Here is a 20,405-nt window from a genome sequence, read left to right as displayed (position 1 = left end):
AAGCAGCAACATCTGAGAAAAAAAACATTAGAGAAATGTTATAAATAAATAATAGTGCAGTAATGTGTATGAACACAAATCAGTTTTAGATTAAGATTAAACTGTAATGGATTAGACACTGAATTAGATGAAAAACATTATAGAACAATTATATTCAAGCAAAGTTTGTGATGTTTGATCCAGTGTTAGAACTTACCTCTGACTTTAAGATCAACTGTTGCACTTTCAGGCCCAGACCTTGACTCAACTAAACAAGAGTACATTCCTTCATCAGAAAGTTGGACGGCTGAGAGTTTCAGAGAGACGTTCCCATTCTTCAGCTCTTCTTTAAATAAGTGTGTCCTCCCTCTGTAAGACTCAGACTGTTTATTATTTCTGTCTTTATGATTTTCATAGTGATACACGATCACGTCTTTTTTAAGCCATGAGACCTTCATATTCTCAGCATTGGTAATAGGTTTGAGAGAACAGGGCAGAACCACATCTTTATCAACGTCAGCATCCACAGCCTCATCTGGACCAATCACCTTAAAGCGTTCTGCAACTAAAACAACAACAAATAATTAACTAATGATTATTATCTGATCTGTGAAATGTGAACAAAAACCACAAGTTGAGTTCTGACAGCTTTTTGTGTTTAAAATATAAACCATTTTAAAGCTGTTTTATTTCTGTTGATTTTTCAGAGTGTTACTCAGGTGTTTGACTGTGTTTCATGCAGCATCCTTGAACACCTGAACACACACAGCGTAGTTTGGTCAGTGATCACATACCTGACACTGAGCCAGAGAGAATCAGCAGAGTCACACAGAGATTCATCCTCTCCCTGAAAGACAAGTGTAATACCTTTTACATCTGGTTCATCAGAACTTTAATGATTCTGTAGACGACTTAAAACCAGTGAACTGATCTGCTTTAAGGTGAACCCACTGCAGCTCAGTGAAAGGGGGCTAACAAAGTAAGCAGAGCCCCTGTGTGTTCAGTGGAGCTGATAAAATAAACAGTGAGTTCAGAAAGAGGTGATTTTAATGATTTGTCTGATCAGTTTATTATTTAAAGTTTACTCACTGTTTAAACCTAATCTCCTCTTCACACTAGAATGTGAGAAACAGTCATTTCTACAAGAGCAGAGGGTCTTAGCCACAACCTGGCAGCAGGCAGCACACACACTGACACACACTGACAAATCCAGTTCAGATCTTCAAGCTTCCACACACTCTACAAGTGACGAGGGGTTTCAGTGAGTGACTAGTTCTCTAGTGTGAACACAGGGCAAGACTAGGGCTCTGCTCCTAGAGAGTGATACTCCATCTAACAAAGAGCTGTTCAGGATTCTGTCACATGGACAGTAGTCATCTGTATTATCTGTGTGACAGTTGTTACCAGCTCAGAGTTCATGCTTGTGACAGGCCACTTTAAGATCATCTGGCTTTGCCTTATTTCTGTAAATAACCTTTAACCAAAGACACAGAAATAAGGGAGAAAACATTCCAGTTTAGTCAGTGAGGTAAAGGTCTGTTCTTCTGTCATCATTTGTCTTTATTTGTTTGATGTAAACTTACTGCTCATAATTCCTCCAGCTGCTGACATTAAAAATGAGGTCAGAAAAACCCATAAAGTGATAGAGAGATATTTAATAAAGATCACACTCCTCACATCATTGAACACTCAGTTAAACTCTGTTTCAGACTGAAGTCCAGGACACACTCATGAAGCAGTGATGACACCCATCAGAAATGTGAGAGCAGTTACCTGATTCTGAGCTGGATCTTCAGAGTCTCTCAGAGGAGTCTTCAGTAGAGAAGTTCAGCTCTGTCTGAGAACAGAAATAAACACAGGATCTCTATGTACCTCACAGAAGAACACTCTGATACACTGCACACCTTTACTACTACTACTGCATGATATATTATTTTAGCAGAGTAATCACAATATGAAAATGTGTGATATTCACATCACGGGACGTGTGATGTCATGTGGAGCACAGTGTACATGAGGCTGGGGCTGGACCCCTGTCATTTTTTATTGTCTTACTGAGAACTGGAAAAGAGACACACTCAGAGAGAGAGAGAGAGAGAGAGAGAGAGAGAAAGAAAGACGGAGAGAGACTTTCATTTCACTTTATTTAACAAAAAACAAAAATATACATCAATCTAACAAACCCTCTGTCCACATAAAAAAACACAACACAGACACACACACTCCATCACCAAACCATCACAGTATCTGATCAGTACACCACAAACTCAAACAAACTGAACAGAAACTATATGATATCCTTCAGATTCAAACATTCCAGTCTCACATCCAGCTCAAAGAGCCCGAGTCCCCACTCTGTTTCTCCGTCAGTTGTGAGTCCAGTGCAGATTTCTCAGACACAAGCCTCTGTCAAAGTCCGTGTAAAAACCCAAAGAGGACAGTCAGGTGTGAGCAGTCAATAGAGAGACAATGGACAGGCTCCAGCTGAGAGCCACACCGCCGGCCTGTCTCCACTTCCTGGACAGTACTCTCACCGGCGGCTGTGGCCCATATCTGGTGCGCCGCTATGAGGCTTCCATTCTCTTAGAGACTGTTGGCCCGAACAGCACCCTCCTCCCGAGTCCAACAGTGCTCCAACCACACGAACAGTCTCCACAATCCACCGTGCTGCGTGTGCTGTACACACTTTCCATATCCATGGACATATTCATCTTCAATAAACCCCTCAGTGTTCACAGAGAAAAGTACATCACTCAAAAGCAGTAGACACCAGAGATACACCACCAAGAGATGTGCCAGAGAACACTACACATCAGGAGGAGTCAAACTTTCCTGTCTGACCGTCAACCACTTCCTTAAAGGTCTCATTCTCAGTGGCGTACTGCACTGATCTAATAAACGTCTGAGAATCAGAGAAGAAACTGTCTAAAGACACATTCCTTTTACCTTTTGTAACTTTCAAAAACCGGTTAATCTTTGAGAATGAATGAACATCTCTGGGACCCCAACGGAGGTCTCAGACGGACCGGCCCGAGCTGAAATCAGCCCTGAACAGTCTGATAACACACTCTCCTCCTCAGAGTCCAGCACAGTGTCCCCCGAGTTGCTATACACTCATCACACACCCAGCCTGCAGTAACTTCATTCTGCTTCAAAACTGACCTTCCACCCTCCTCCACGGGTTTATCAGTCTTACACTGGGCCTTTCTGTGGGCGCTGACACTAGGCCCGACCGAGTCAGTGAGGTCACTGGGTCTGTTCACAGATGCAGTACTAACATTAACATTACTATCACTACTGTTAAGGGTTACATTTATTGATACATCAGGCCCATCACCATCTACTCCCTCTCCACCTGCAGAGCTGATGAGTTCAGACCTGCTCTCAGGCCCCGAGTCCTCAGCTACCTCCTCACCTCTGTCCCCTACCTGCTGCCCCTCCATTGAATCACTGCTGAGACCCATAACTCTAAAACTCACGTCAATGTACTGATCACGATTGTTTAGGAACATGAAGATCTGTCTCTGAAAAGACGGGACATGTTTAACAGCTTCATTTTTACAGTCGAGAGGAATCCTTCTCATGGCACTGGTGAATTTACCAAACCGAGCCAGTTCTTTTCATAATCGCGTCATTTTCAATGAACAGTGGAACATTAGACACAGTAACGCAGGTCTCAGGTGCAGACCCCTGCACCAGTGTTCAAACCTGTCCAAATCTCACACGGTAGAATAGTATTTAACATCAGTTACGATTCAGATTTTCACCAGCCGTTTAAACACAGTTAAAATGTCACTACGGCTGAATCTGAGCCGACCCAAGGACAAAACTCAGCAGCTGACATTGTGTTTCAGAGACTGAGAATATAGAAAACCCACAATAAAAACTCCACAGAGAGAGACAGAGAGACAGAGAGAGACACAGCGAGAGAGATAAGACAGAGAGACAGAGAGCGAGAGAGAGAGAGAGAGAGACAGAAGGAGAGGCGCACACACACAACAAATTTTACCTCTGAACCATTTAAAGGAGCAATCTGTAATATTTATACAATTTATACAAGTGAATAAAGTAGGAGCTACAATACACATTCAAACCAGTGGAGAGAGCTGTATGCCCCCCCCCTTCCTCCACAGATGTGAAGCTCATCCAGGTTCATCTAACTCTAACCCTAACCCTAACCTACACAAAAACTGAAGAAGAACTTTGGACTTTCTTTTGTTGAGCGATGGTCTGTTGTGTTTGTTAAAGAGATGTTGGCTGATTTGTGAAATTGTATGAAGTGTGTTTCTTTCACTATTTTTCCCTTTTTGCTTCCTCCCTTAAATGTGCATCTGTTTCTTTTTTTAGTGTGTGTTATGTGTTGAAAAAAATCATAATAAATTCACAATAATATTCACAAAAAAATATATATTTGTGTTAACAAAGTGTTCACTAAAACATCAACCTACACTAGAGGAAGTCTAACAGCGGAGGCCATTTTCCCTGTTATTACAAACATTTACTAAATTCATATAATTCCTCTGTTGGAATGAAAACCAACTTCACCATCAAGCTACAAAAGAGTTTTGAGGAATTTAAAACGGTTCCTTTACACGTTAAACCCTCATTAAAACAGTTTTATAACTCAGAGGATCATCTGTTAAAATCCAGCCTCATCACGTCACTATTAATGCAGACTCGTTAAAGTCCACAGAGAGAATAAGAGGCTAAACTCAACCTTGTGACATAACAGCTTTGTCAGGCCATAATGTACGTTAGGCCCAAACTGTGGTACTGGAAAACTTGGAGAACAAAAATAAATAAATAAATGAATGAATGAATGATTCTCCCCGTGTCCGCGTGGGTTTCCTCCCACAGTCCAAAAACACACGTTGCAGGTGGATTGGCGACTCGAAAGTGTCCGTAGGTGTGAGTGTGTGAGTGAATGTGTGTGTGTGTGTCTGTGTTGCCCTGTGACGGACTGGTGTCCCCTCCAGGGTGTATTCCCGCCTTGCGCCCAATGATTCCAGGTAGGCTCTGGACCCCCCGCGACCCTAAATTGGATAAGTGATTACAGATAATGGATGGATGGATGGATGAATGAATGAATGAATATGCATCTAATCACAGTTTCTTGGCTAATATTTTAAATTAAAACTTGGCATATCAGCAGCTGAACTCAGTCTTGACACAACATCCATCCATCCATTATCTGTAAGCGCTTATCAAGTTGAGGGTCACGGTGGGTCCAGAGCCTACCTGGAATCATTGGGCGCAAGGCGGGAATACACCCTGTAGGGGGCGCCATTCTCTTGACACACCATTAAAGACACATTAATTTGCTTGAGACTTTTAATAGACGTGAAGGATGTAACATGACTAGGGTATGTCCTGAGATGAATGTGTGTAGTCTGTGTCTCACTTCATCAGATAGAGCCACAGCCAGAGCCTGACAGTCCACCACAGGACTGAACTCTTATCCCAGAAACAGGAACAGAACACAGCTGATAGTTTATTTTAAATGCACTCTATGACCAAAAGTTTGTGAACACAAATATTCAAATTTAATTCTGAAACAAAGGCTGTTAATGAATTAGTTTCTTTTCTGAAAGAATTGTAACATATTAATGTTCCACATTCTCCTATTATACTAAGTCTTATACTACGTCAGACAAAACATCCTCCAAAAGTTACTCTCTGCCATGCAGCTCTGAGACACACTATAAAAAGGAACTGTGTCCTCTCTCCTCCTGATGCATCTACACACACTCAAACACTCTCTTTCTTCTGCTGCAGGTCTTTCAGTTGTTCCTGCACTTAAACACATTTTACAGTAAATAAAATAAAATAAAAAGTTTAAAATGTGTTTGTCTTGTAAGTTGCTTTGTGTTTGTACGTCTCCGTCGTGGGTTCACGTCCCGGAACTCTCATACAGCTTGATGTCGGCAGAAGTTTGTGCTTGTAACTGAACCCCGAACTCCGCGAGTAGCTGCGAATCCGCGGCTTGCTCAGGATACGGGCACCATCACCGACCCCCAACACTGCGCCTCGCCCACAACGGAAGCGCCACAAGCGGAGCGAGAGGCTGCAGAAGAGGGGGAAACGCGGAGGTATCAGAGCGAGGCTAGGCGCTAGCCCACACAAGCCAGCCATGACACTGGCCAATGTACGTTGGCTGGATAATAAACTGGACTATACCTGTTTACTTCAGTCAACTCAGAAGACCGTGAGAGACTGTTGTGTTTATGTCTTCACAGAAACTTGGCTAACATGCTACAGGGCGGACCGAGTTCTCACTGAAGGTAAAACACGTGCTCTGTGTTTACATTAGCGAAGCTTGGTGTCGTAACGCTGTTGTGGTCTGTAAATACTGGTCACAGGTAGTGGAACTCATGGTTATTAAGTGCCGACCGTTCTATCTACCGAGGGATTTCTCAACTGTGCTGTTAGCTGCTGTCCATCTCCCCCCAAGCTCCACCAACATCAGGAATGGGGCACTGAATGAACTGTACCAGCACATCAGTGAGCAGCAGACAGCTCACCCGGATGCTTTTCTCATTCTGGCTGGGGATTTCAACCACGAAGACCCAAGGACTGTGTTTTCTGGACTTTATAAACACAGACTTTCCAACACGGGGCAACAACACTCTGGACCAGGTCGTCACCACACAGAGAGGAGCTTACAAAGCCCTGCCCCTTCCCCACCTTGGTGTCTCTGATCACCTCACTATTATGTTAATGCCAGCTTTCAGACCACTGCATCAAACCAGTTCTAAAGCAGGTACGGGTGTGGCCGGATGGCTCATCAGAGACACTTCAGGACTTTTTTAGCACCACAGACTGGAATGTGTTTAAAGTGGCTGCTACTTTCAACAACTCCACAGATATTCAGAAGTACACAGAAACTCTCTGCTTACATCACCAAGTGCGTTGATGATGTAACGGTCCTCAAGGCCATCACCATTCGTGCCAATCTGAAGCCATGGCTGACAGTTGAGGTCCAAAAGCTGCTGAAGGTTACAAATGCTGCCTTCAAAGCTGGAGACCAGGCAGGCCTGAAGACAGCTAGGGCCAACCTGTCCCATGGCATCAGAAAGGCTAAAAGGCAGCACTCCAAGAGGATAGCCCAACGTTTTAGCGACAGCAGACGGCTCTACTTTCTCCGCAAGCTAAGAAGAGCAAGAGCTCCCACCCCCATCATGATCACCTTCTACAAGGGGGCCATCGAGAGTATCCTGACTAGCTGTTTCACTGCGTGGTACGGGGCCTGCACAGCATCCTGCCGCAGAACAATAGGTATGCACTTGTTGTCTCATGTATGTCTATCAGTGAGCTGCTGGTATCATTTGTCCTGCACTTGTGTTTGTTCACTTTCATATAGCTTTTAAAAAGTTTTTAAAAAGTTACATGGAAGAAACACAATATTAAAATAATGAGTAGCACAAAATATTAAACTCTTTAATCAGCTGTCAGATTAAGTTAATTAATATGTAAAATTAATATAATATTGCTTTAAGTTCTTATATAAACCACTCTTTTTTTTCCATGCTTCTCTTTTATTAATTGTACACTCCTCTTTGGTGTTTACAAGCAAAGCTTTCTTTGCTCTTCAGTGTTGACCACTTTCTAACACAGAGTGAGGAGAAACAGAGCTGGGGTGTTCCCTCAGAAGAAGGCGGTTCTGTGTATATTTCACATTGTCAGAATCAGAAAGAGCCAACACCACAGTCTGATGGTCCACTGAGACCGAACAGAACACAGCTCTTAGATCATTTATCTCTAATACACAATATCACCAATAGATTGTGGACACCAGCTCATTCCTCTGCATACTATCACCTTATTTACCTCAAATAAACTTTATGACCAAAGGTTTGTGGACACATTCACTCTGTAAATATGGTGGTACTAGAGGCAACAAAGCAAGAGTAACTTAAATAGCTATAAGACTTTTGTCTAATAAACTGTCTACATACACATACATACAGCCTCAAATCTGGAAATAAACCCTCTGTTACAGTGGAGAACTGCACATTAAACACTAAACCACTACACAATAACTCTAAAGAAATCCCCACCCAGCACCCAGCATTAGTCTCTAATATCTCAAAGACGAGGGGAGAGGCTGGTTTTTCCATCTCATGTATGTCTATCAGTGAGCTGCTGGTATCATTTGTCCTGCACTTGTCTTCTGTTTGTTCACTTTCATATAGCTTAGCTGAATTTAGCCTATTTTTTGTTAAATGTTACTGCATCTTGCAGAGGAGAGTAACATAATTTCAATCCTTTGTATGTCCTGTACATATGCAGAATTGACAATAAAACTCTCTTGACTTGACTAACCTATGTAAGACCTCAGGCATCATATATACACTACGTGTCAAAAGACGGGTAAGATTGTAAGACTCTGGTTAAGATTTTTTGTTTACTACATAATTCCAAATGTGTTCCTTCATAGTTTTAATGTCTTCCACATTCATTAATAATGTAGAAAATTATATTTAAAAAAAAAAAAAAAGCATTGAATGAAAAAGTGTTTCCAAACTTTTGACTGGTGTTGTACATTCACAACATGTGGGAAACTGCTCAAAACAAAGGGAACACTCCCTGAGTGGGTGTGTCCAAACATTTGACTGGATATATACACTCACATGATTAATCATGAATAAAAGCATCTGCCAAATGCATAAATGTTAATGTAAATCACAGGAATGTCATTGTGATTAACTCCATTAAATACTTTAATCAATTGACAAAATTAATTATAAACATTTGGTTCACAAAAAGCAGAAAACATTACGAGTACTTTGCAGATGTTGCGTTCTTCCCTTAAATGGTGAAGTAAATATATTAGCACTTCAGACTACTGCAAAATTTAAGGTGGAACTGGACATCTATAAAAAAAAAACACTGAATAAGTTAGATTTATTAACTTTTTATTAACTTCAAATTTTGATTGTGACAACTGTCCAGTTGACTGTCCAGAGAAAAGTCCAGTTAATGTTTAGTTTATGAACAAACAAATGTGGAACTAATAGTTTCATCTGTCATCTGTCATAAGCTGAAGTAAGGGAACTTCATCTGAACAAACTCAATGTTACTACAAGGGTTCCTGAAGATTAAAATAATTATAAAATGACTGGTATTAAAGCATTTGCAGCCTGAGTTTATTAATCAGTTCAGCTAATAAGTTTAAAAATTCTTTCTATTCAGTTTGTGTGTGTGCACTGTGTATGAGAACACGAGAGAGAGAGAGAGAGAGAGAGAGAGAGAGAGAAGGTCAATATTTTTAATTAATTCTTCACTTTATAAATTACTCTATTCCTCTAAATAAACACTGTAGGACATTGGAGATCGTTTGTACTATTTCTGACACAAGAAAGTGATTGGTTTAAAAAAAGACTATCTGTTATATTTTTTAAACCCACCCTCCAGCCTGACAGGAAGACATAAATACTGATTCCCAACAGGAAGAGACAGACCTGAGCCGCCATGTCAGATTCAGTGTGAACACAGGAAGACTTCTTTCTTCATCAAAATAACAGAGAACAGGAAGTAACAGTCCCACAGCATAAACACTGAACAAATGTAATACAGGGTGATAACAGAGTCAAATTTACACATGAAGAGTTGATAAACTACGGCAGTTTCTCCTCATCCTCACCTTTCCTCACCAAGTCTCTCCTCAAAACATCCAGCTCTTGCTGAAAGGAGTTTACAGTTAATCTCCACACCCACTCACGTGGAGTTCCCCCCGCCGCCACGGAGCCTCAGAACTCATCTTTCCACATAAAGGAAAATGACATACTACAAAGTACCACCTAATACACAACAATCAAAACATTAATCTCTCATTTTACACCAGGTAAATACACCTACCACGTAACTGCCTTTAACATCACAAAGAAATGTGTGTGTGACATTATCTGAGTGGTCCCAAAATACCAATATATAATGCCTGAGGTCTTACATAGGTTAGTCAAGTCAAGAGAGTTTTATTGTCAATTCTGCATATGTACAGGACATACAAAGGATTGAAATTATAAAGTTTTTAAATACTGTTAAGAATACTAAAGCCAAATACACATATCAGCCATAACATTACAACCATCTCCTTGTTTCTACACTCACTGTCCATTCTCAGCTCCACTGACAACAAATCAGTTACAGACTGTAGTGCTCTGCATACTTTGTTAACCCCCTTTTACACTGTTCTTCAATGGTCCCCACAGGAGAACAGGCATGATTTGGATGGTAGATAATTCTCAGCTCTGCAGTGATATTGATGTGATGGTGCTGTTGCACTGGTGAAAGTGGATCAGACACAGCAGTGCTACTGGAGTTTTTAAAAGGTTTTTAAAAGCCCACCGACCAAAAACATCCAGCCGACAGCGTCCTGTGTCACTGATGAAGGACTAGAGGACGACTGACACACTGTGCAGCGACAGATGAGCTACTGTCTCTGACTTTACATCTACAAGGTGGACCAACGAGGGAGGAGTGTCTCACAGAGTGGACAGAGAGTGGACACAGGGTTTAAAAACTCCAGCAGCACTGCTGTGTCTGATCCACTCTACACCAGCACAACACACACTAACACACCACCACCACGTCAGTGTCACTGCAGCTGGAATTATACACCACTCAAATCAAACCTGCTCTCTAGGGGTGCAGAAGGAAACCAGAGCACCCAGAACGCAACCTGAACCCACAACCTTTTTAATTTAATATTTTAATGCAATTTCAGCTCAGATACATCTCCCTGAAGAAATTAGTACTGGAAAAACAGAACTGCCATTTGAGCAATAAATATCAGTTTATTACCAGTAAAATACAACGTCAATTTTGTGTCTACATGTGATTATACATAATATGTTTTGTTCTAATTAACTCTTTAACATAAAACATATAATCAACACTCTTGTAACCAACACTTTTATATCCTTTGTTTAATATAAAAGATTTCTTAACTGGGCTCTTTATATTTGTCTGACACTGGCAGAAAATGTTTGATTACGATTATACAACAATAACCTAATATCTCTTTACGTATAAAGGATTACTTTGTTTACTATTTCACTAATGGAACTCAATTACAAAGACAAAGACACACACACACACGTGAGGAACACAGCCAGTCCAGCATCGAGCCATTAATCATTTTTATTTGTCCTATGCACAGCATGCCAAAAACAACCTCACACTGAAACACATGTGGTGACATCATTAAAATAATCTCACCACAATCATTTCAGGGTGAGGATGTAGAGTGTACGCTACAGCTGCACAACACCACGTATAGAGACGACAATGAAACGCCACCACGGTGGTTAAGAGGTCTGCAGAGAAAACCCCCTCCTATCCCCCAGGAGGAGCTCAACGTCAAAACAGGAGGTACAAAAACTGTCATTTAGACAAATGGAGAAAAGAGGACAAATGAAGATCCAATTACACTGTCAGAAATGATGTCTCTGTGGTGGTACCTTTTGCTGTCTCTGTGGTGGTACCCTCAAAAATACATATTTGTACCTTTAATTAGGAAACATAACTGTACATTATTTATTATAATTTAAAACTGTGTTGATTTTATATGCTCCATTTCATCTACAGGACTTTTATTGTGTTTTTTTTATATGAAACAGTTCTATAATGAAAGATTACAAACATGTGTCTCTCCTTCTGCAGAAGAGAATGTAATGTACCTTTAAGGAACACAACTGGACTTTTTTAACACTGTTGTAGCTTTAAAGGTACATTTAAACAGTTTGTACATTTAGTGACCAATAATGTACCTCTACTGTACCTTTATTTCTGAGAGTGTAGGGCTGGGCAATAATTAAATATCAATATATATCACAATATAAAATGTTTCAAATTCAATTATATGATTTTAAAGACCTTTTCAATATTTCAAAATAAAATATCAATATCCACAAAGTCAGAAGGTTTATGTTTGAGGGTGATGTCATGTTTCTGGTTTGTCCAGTTTTTGGCAGTTTTCCCTGTGGATTTTATAATGTTCGTAATCGTACAGAAATTACATTCTATCGAAATTAAAATCTGTTAAAATAAAAATATATTTTGACAGTAGTTTTGATCGTATCGTCCAGCCCTAAGTCCAATTTTTTTTACAAAGTGATAAGTGAGACAATGCTCTGTTCAGAGTTCCCCAACAACAAAAAATAATGATTTTAGGAACCAACAACTGTAAACTGGACAAAGGCTAAAGCACTAGAAGCCTAATTTTGTCTCATCTGTCCTCTCATCATATTTATCTTATTTCAATTCACGGTGAGTCTGTGCACTACTTGAAAAACTAGCTCATAACAGTTTAAAATGTGTGTGTGTGAGAGAGAGAGAGAGTGTAACATGCACTTTACCTCCTCCCACTCTCATACACAAATAAAACACACGTTCACGGTCCTTCTGTGTGGGCCATAAATCGCCAAGAGCAAGAATGTTTTTAAACGACAAAATTTGTGCTGAGGATGAAGAGAAATAATGGAAATACAGATTTACCTCCACAGAAACCCACCCTCCACACTGGCAAGAAATCAGAAACATAAACCTAGGAATGAAGGACCCAGACTTGAGCTGCCATTTTAGAGGCGCCCTTCTTCAACAAAATGGCGGCCACATAACGGTCCCGAATCATAAAGCAGTCAATAACGTCGACTAAATGTAACACACGGCGAAAACAAAGTCCACTTTACACACGGAGAACTCGCCAACAATTCATTTTCATTTCGTTTGAGGTCAGAATCACCATGACACCCTGAAAAAAGCTTTAAACACCCAGCTGTTGTTGGAAGGAGGAGTTCGGTTTAGTTCCCACACCCAAAATTAAACTGCAGCTTGTTCAACAACTTCGTTCAAATAACAACAGCGCTGCTGAGGTCGGGGTTTTAAAGCGGCAGCGTATCTCCAAAAACACAGCGGTTTAACGTCAGAGAGATGTTTATAATTTCCACCCTGACGTCGTTGACAGGAAGAAGCGCTAAAATCAGCCGAAGATAAAACAGAGCTGGAAACACGCACAGGTTTCAGAGTTTTAAAACTGTTAATATTCGACATGAAGAGGCTAAATCTGAAATAACATTAAAATCGCCAAACTTACCGAATTAAATCGAAATAAAGCCCCAACGCTTTAACTGCGCAACACGTCCATCCTTTTTCCGCAACGACGCCCGTGGTCAGAGTTACTTTCAGTTTCGGATCCCTCCTCCTCCTCTCCGTTTGTGGGTGTAACCACAGTGCGGAGAACCAATGGGAGGTGAGAGGAGGCGGAGACACTGTCAATCATTCTTACTACAGTCAATCATATTATTCTAAAATGATCTATCCTTTGTTTATTTATAAACAGGAAATATGAGGTCAGAGTGTTAACGCGACGGATATAGAGCAGAATAGAGACGCATTGCTCCTTTTGTCCAGAGTCTAATCTGTCCTAGTTTATATATTTAATAACGAAAAAACCATCTGTCCCCTTAACGACTGTTATACATACTGTCCGATTGTGTAGCGTTTCCATTAATAACAGACTCGTTCTCAAAACATATAACTGGAGAACCAAGTTAAATGTAACCCACCCTTGTGTGTGTTACGCCTGATGAACCCTGCGTTGTGTTCTGGCGTGTAATTATGGGACATGAGACAGACCTGGATCTCTAATTCCTTTAATGTCAGCACACTCCATACCTTTAGTACAGGAAAACAACCATGAGTCGTGTGTCATGTATCTGCTAGGCTGGCTCTCCTGATGAGAGAAAACGCGTGCCATTAAAACACAGGGCAGATCTCCCTTGATTGTGGCAGAGATAAATTAGCGCGGTAGCGTCAGCCATATATTCTCAAGATAAAACCTGCTAAAATAACAAACTCAGACTTCTGCAAACTCACACAGGACAAGTCAAACAATTAATCAGACTAAATACAGCAGTGTGATTATATGCAAATTGCAATTAATAGTTTTAGCAAACTTCGATCAGTCAGAGAAAGCACACACACTAGTGTCGGTCGCGAACGAACCGGTTCAAAGAGCCGGCTCTTGTAAGTGAACGATGAGAGCCGGTTCCCGTCTAAGACCGAGTCATTTTTTCTAAGGCTCGTCATTCAACCCCGTTCTTTTCATAAACCGGGCCGATAATAACAGAGAGAAGAGACCGGATCAACTCCTCCGAGCTGAGACACTTGGTTTTCCTGAATGCCAGTCTGCCTTCCAAAAAAATAGCCGAAGAAATTGTTAAATCAGTTAAATGTTTGTTGACAGTTGTGGTTGTTTTAATCTCTACCGTTGAATGCTGCTGTTTTGCAGAGTATTTGTTTATTTTATTCCCAGAAATGGATGATTATTTAATTTAATAAGCTATTTTGTAAAACCTACCTTTTGGGTTCCATTGGTTATATTTCAGAATTTACAAGTGATTTTTTATTAAGGTGTTTAAATAAAAATCCAGTTATTTATACAACTGAATGTGTGAGTGCAATCAGTGAGTTATTACAAGACAGCCATAAAAACAATTGGCCATTGCAACACTATTTATTATTCTTAATATTGAACAATAATATTTTGTCCATATAGTAATGTAAAATGTAGGTAATATTGTTCTGTACCAGTGGAAATAAGTGGTAAAACAAAGAGCCATTTAGGAGCCGAAAGAGCCGGCTCTTGTGGCTCGGCTCTTCATAAAGAGCCGGCTCTTTCGACTCCTAAATGGCTCTTTGTTTTACCACTTATTTCCACCGGTACAAAAAGAGCCGAAATTCCCATCACTAACACACACACACACACACACACACCTACGTCATGACGCAGCGCACGCACACACACAGACTCAAGACGCACAGGTAGGAGGTTTTAACCCAAAATGAACATAACTAAAAAAAAGAGGTGTTTTGGTGAAATTCACAGGTACATAATGCAATAATTACATAAATCTAATAATAAAAGCGGATCTTACTACCTAAATACATAAATGTAAAAATAACTACTACGTCTGTCTATTTATTCACTTATAAATATATGAAAGCATTTTCAAGTCAGTGAGTCCTTAATAGCTGGTCTGCAGTTAGTCCGAGGGCAGTTCATCTTATGGGCATGAATAAGGGACCGTATTACCCGAATTATTATCCATTTTATAATTTTCATGTTTGTTTTTAAGTAATTAAATGAAGTTGTTATTTCCTATATAGGAAACTTGATTTGGATCTACACTTCTTCCAGGTCTTTGAGGTCATCAAATCAGCCCTGTCTTTTATCAGCAAAGTTATATATACTCTATAAACCCTAATGTTTGAGGACACCCAGATTTTTAAATTAACACACACACACACACAGCTTGTAATTACCCTGTACAGAAGTTTAGCCAATACAATTTGTAACACTCCTATTATCTAACCTGGTAATCTGTGTACTATACAACAATAATTACGCTCAGTAGACACAGGAAATATAGGAGTTTGCTACTCTAAGGACCAGTATGTCTAGGCTTGTTAAGTAGGTGGGGGTGTGTCAGCATGAACCACAAAACAAGAAAAAGTAAAAGTAAATAATTGGCTTTACTTAAAAAATATACATATACTATTAAACATACAAAAAACAAGGTATGGCTTGTGAGATATTATTGTTGCTATGTATGTAGTTTGTTCTAAGTTTACAACTTTAAATTTCAATAAACCCAACAAAGGATATCTAATAAATTAAGAAAAAAATAATAAAATACAATATATATATATATAACAATTAGTTGCAATGAGAAAAGAAAAAAAAATGTCTCAGTCTCTTAATTGTAGCCCTACCACGTAACCAGGTAGTTCAGCATAATTCAAGAGTGGTCAGATCTGTCCCAGTAAACATTTAGCCGTTGATTCAACGTTGAAATAACGTAATGACTGCCGTCTAATCAACGTTCTCTTAAGGTTGAAAATGAAAGTTGAAAAGACGTCCAAACACAGACATTGAAAAGACGATTATTAGACGTATTTTGGACGTCCACTGACGTTATCGATTGGTCACCACTTAACTTATTAAGATGGATTTTGGACGTCCGTTGGCGTTTAAAATATGTCCTTGACGGACAGACTACTTTTAGACCTATTTTGAACGTCCAGGGACGTTCCTTGTTTGCTGGGGTCAGTTCTTTTTGGGTGGCTCGCCATCAATTTCACAGAAGGGTTCCAAGATGAGTCCTCTCCAGGACTTCCAATGCCTTCTAAAAACCTGACCTGCTTAAGCAAAACAGGTACAGTAAACTGCTCATCTAAATCACACTGACCTTCACTCTTAGTTATATTCAATTTCTTGTTATTACATCACGTAATAATAAAATTACAATACAGTTTCTTACTAACATATTTTCTTTTCTCTTTGCAGATAAAAACCAAAAAATACGCCATTCACAATGTATATTACATTCAATAAAACTTTATAAATCCAACCGATACAGTGATTTTTCTTTAATTATACACAAACCCATTTTAAGAACTACATGGAATATACCTCTGGGATGAATGTACAGCTGTTTGTCAGTTTTCCTCAATAGCTCTAGAACCAGCAACTGCTACAAGTAGAAAACATTGATTTATTTGACATTTATTCATTTAATTTGGCTTTAAACCAAACGGTTTTACTATATTTTATCTTTATTTAAACTTATATCAAGTTTTTATTAAGTAATCTTGTCCATGTATATTACTGAACTGAGTATTATATTAGACCATGCGGTCTAGCGAGAATGCCATTAAACTCACCAATAAAACTTTATAAGTCAAGTTATAAACCACAGAGAGTCTTCTCGACACTGTGTCAACTCTTTGTAGCTGTATCCTCAACCAGGTACTTTTTTAACAACAAAGAACTGTGATTTTAATTGTTATTTAGGCTAACTGGGGGCTACAGCTCCTTCCTCCAGGGCATGAAGAGAGAAAAGGACAAAAGAAAAGAAAAAAACGCTATTTGCTGCATTAGCTATCACCAATAAGCAGCAGCTGAGGCGGGACAAACTAAATTGTCCAATATGATCGGCTACATCTTAGTGCATCAGACTCAGCTCAATCAAATTAACCCCTAAACTGCTGAGGAGCTTTAAACTGTGAGTTATCTGTATCTCACATGAAATGGGAGTTACAAATAGGACGCTCTGGAACCGATAAACATGAACATATTGGTACCACGTCTAAAGCCAGGAATGGACTAGAGGGGTATATAGCCTTGATCCGTGGAGCAGTGGAACTGTGTTCTCTGGCTCAGTAGTGCTCCATCCAGTTCTTTTGGGATGAGAGAGTTCTGACCTCACTAATGCTCTTGTTGCTGAATGCAGTCAATAAATGGACACCACCCTCTGTTTTCAGCCAAAGAAACAAAACTGACAATGCTTTCCAGATCTTTACACTCTGTGCACACTGGCTCCATTACCTCATGCTTTAAAAATGAATCCCTGCCTATGTCCTTCTCTTTTTTACTTGCGAACAGCGAACAAATCACACACACTTTATGTTGGGGTTCTTTCTTTTTTTAAGTTTTTATTTGAATTTTTCCTAATGTTTCAACCGACATCTCTCTCTGTGGAGTCATGCTTTCTTTCATTTGGCCAATTGAACATACATTTCTTTAGAGATGTGATTACTTCGGATCACTCCTGAAAGAAGACACACAGCAAAATTTAGTGTTCATTTCAAATCCAGACTCTGAACCTTTTTGTAGTCTGAGAGTCTCACTGTGTACATTCACAAGTGACGCTCTGATACTCCACTTTTCATGGAACTGTGCTTTATTGAAGCATTTTAAATTAATTATTTCTATCCTGAAGATAAAAATGTTTCTTTGGACCGTTCTCAAAGTATTTAAAATTTACCAACTCATGAGAAAATAACAAAAAGGTCCAAAATACACCCTCCCTCTTCGGGAGAGGCGTGTCCGTTACGAGAGAGTCGCAGACACCAGTCGAGTGAAGTTCAAACAAATCAAAGTATTTATTTACCAAAATACTGGATCCAGGAGAACTCACACATTGAGAACAGTGTGATACCCCTCCCAAGTGAAAATTCTGACCTCACATGATCTGACTCTAACAGTTATACCCCAGATGACGCATAGCCTGGTGGTGAGGCGTTTCTGGCTGATTAGCGTATATTAATATGCATAATTTCACGTGTTAGTACTCAGCTCTTCACGTGCAATATTCAGGTGCCTGTTGTGACCCTGAAGACATTCTTTATCTGGTCAGGCTTACAATGGGCCTCTCTTCTCAGCACTTTTTCCCTAGAGACTAAAATTTAGGGAGTTAGAAATACACTTCAAGGCCACAAACAGAAGCTACAGATCAGCGCCTTCATGCCCAACACTATGATGTCAGTGTGTTACAATCCTGGAGTGCACATCTGTTCGAGGTTAGACGTTAAGAATTAAAACTGTGTGTCAATATCAAGTTATCATGCCATATAGTGAAGTTAGCTTATAATATGTTTTTAGGAGTAATTATCATATGAGTTAGTAGTGCAGAATCAAGCAAAAATGTTTAACTACATGTGTAAGTAATTAATAATGTAAATGCTGGTTAGTTATTCATATAAATGCATATAGGGTACAGGATTTCACACAATGAGTATGTAGTTATAAATGCTAATTTAACTAATCATCATTTAAGGATATTTGTCCACTAACACAAAGTAATAAAATTATTTTTCACAACAATTCCCCCTTTTGACCTGTCCAACTGACAGGTCAACACATTTAGATAAATGGTAAGCAATTAATGTTAGATTGGTCTGCCTAGGTCACCCCCGGGTTGGCAAGTGACTTAGGTAGAGCTTGATGGCAGATTGTGGTGGTAGCGGGCAATTACACCGCTCCTGTTAGGAGTGGACACCTCTGTCCTACCACTCACCCTCTGGACTAAAAGATTACAATGAGCCCTATATGTGTATGTGTTAAAGTGTATTCTTCATCCGTTGGTAGGGATCTGCGCTGGGGGCAAGGATAGACTTTCCTTGTCGTGCCCCTGCCTCAGGGGATTATTCTGCCCCTATGTTGGTTGAGGCTGCTTGATCAGCCTCTTCTGAGGTGTTGTTTTCCTTCAGTGAATGTTTGATGTTAGATGTCGGTGCGGCTCTGCACTGTGTGAGGTGGTACCACTATAAGCCTTTACCCTTCAGCCGGACTGCACAACTGGTTCTCTCTGTCACCCGGTAGGGTCCTGTCCAGCGAGGTTCGTACCACTTCCGCTTGATGACCTTCAGGAGGACCCAGGGTGAGACTGTCACTTCTGGATCCTTCTCCTCCGTTTCTTCTCCTTCTCTCCTTTCCTGCACCTGTATAGAGAAATCTTTACAAACAGCTTTTAGTTCTTCATATAGCTGTCGGTACTCTGCTTGAGGTGGTTTCTGTGGGGACGCAAGCGCATTGTTGGGGCCCGGAAATGGCATGCCTCTCACTAATTCAAAAGGAGTAAATCCTATAGTTCTATTTACTGAACTACAGACACTAATTAAAGCAATTGGAAGGGCATCAAGCCAATTCATGCCCGTGGCCAGTTTGATTTTTTGCTAATTTGGTTTTCAAAGTTTGATTCATCCTCTCCACCTGACCTTGTGAGGCAGGATGATACACACAACCATAGCTATGGCGCAGCCCCAACGTCTGCTCCACCCACTGCAGTGTTTTACTCGTGAAATGACTCCCGTTATCTGAAAAAAAATAAATAAATTTTCCTAGGAAACCCATGGTTCGGAATCCAACAATTAATCAGAAACTTACAGACTGATTTTGCATCTTCCCTCAGAGTGGGGAGTGCCTCTACCCACCCCGAGAATCTATCTACAACGACCAGGAGATATCTATATCTCCTAATGGGGTCAATCATATCTATGTAATCCATTTGAATCTCGTGTCCATGAGAATCTGGCAATGGAAACCTTCCTGGAGCTAGTTTAAATGCTTTTGCTACGTTCTGTGTGTTACAAATCTGACATTTAGTGATGTAATCAACCACTAATACTGACATATGAGTGCCACCATTATTTTAAATTTTCCAGTGTTTGTTGTTTTCCTATATGTGCCACTTCTAATGCTGAAATTACTGCTAGCAGTTCTGCGTTCCCCCTTTTTCTGAAACAGTACACCATTAATCACAGTGTCTGTTTCAGAAACATCCATGTAAAAAGGTAGTGAATAGTCAGGTCTGGCTAAGTAAACTGCAGCAGATAAGGTTTGTTTAACATCTATAAATGCCTGTTCAGACTCCACCGTCCAATTGAGCTTACCAGACAAATTTCTCATCCCTAGAGATTTCACCATGTCCCTAAAAGGTTATGTTCGTCCGACAAAGTCAAGAATCTATTGTCTGCTGTAACCAGTCAGTCCTAAAAATGCTAACATGTCTTTCACAGTGTCAGGTTTTGTGTTTATATTGGGAAATCCAAATTGGTTGTGTAATATTCATACGAAAAGA

At 39.9% G+C, this 20,405-nt stretch overlaps 1 protein-coding gene and 1 long non-coding RNA gene across 2 annotated transcripts in view; both read right to left on the bottom strand.

The window, feature by feature from the left end:
* Window positions 1-20,405, bottom strand: part of LOC136678672 (ribonuclease inhibitor-like) — a 119,977-nt gene that overhangs the window by 24,580 nt on the left and 74,992 nt on the right. The gene's annotated exons all lie outside the window — the stretch shown is intronic.
* LOC136687425 (uncharacterized) lies at window positions 1,025-13,190 on the bottom strand. Its single transcript, XR_010800469.1, has 3 exons — window positions 13,076-13,190; window positions 1,753-1,816; window positions 1,025-1,218 (listed from the first exon to the last, which is right to left on the bottom strand). It is a non-coding gene; the product is annotated as an uncharacterized lncRNA (long non-coding RNA).

This window comes from Hoplias malabaricus, chromosome 2 (assembly GCF_029633855.1).
Source record: "Hoplias malabaricus isolate fHopMal1 chromosome 2, fHopMal1.hap1, whole genome shotgun sequence".
NCBI classification, from domain to species: Eukaryota; Metazoa; Chordata; class Actinopteri; order Characiformes; family Erythrinidae; genus Hoplias; species Hoplias malabaricus.
This window is presented reverse-complemented; position numbering and strand designations above follow the sequence as displayed.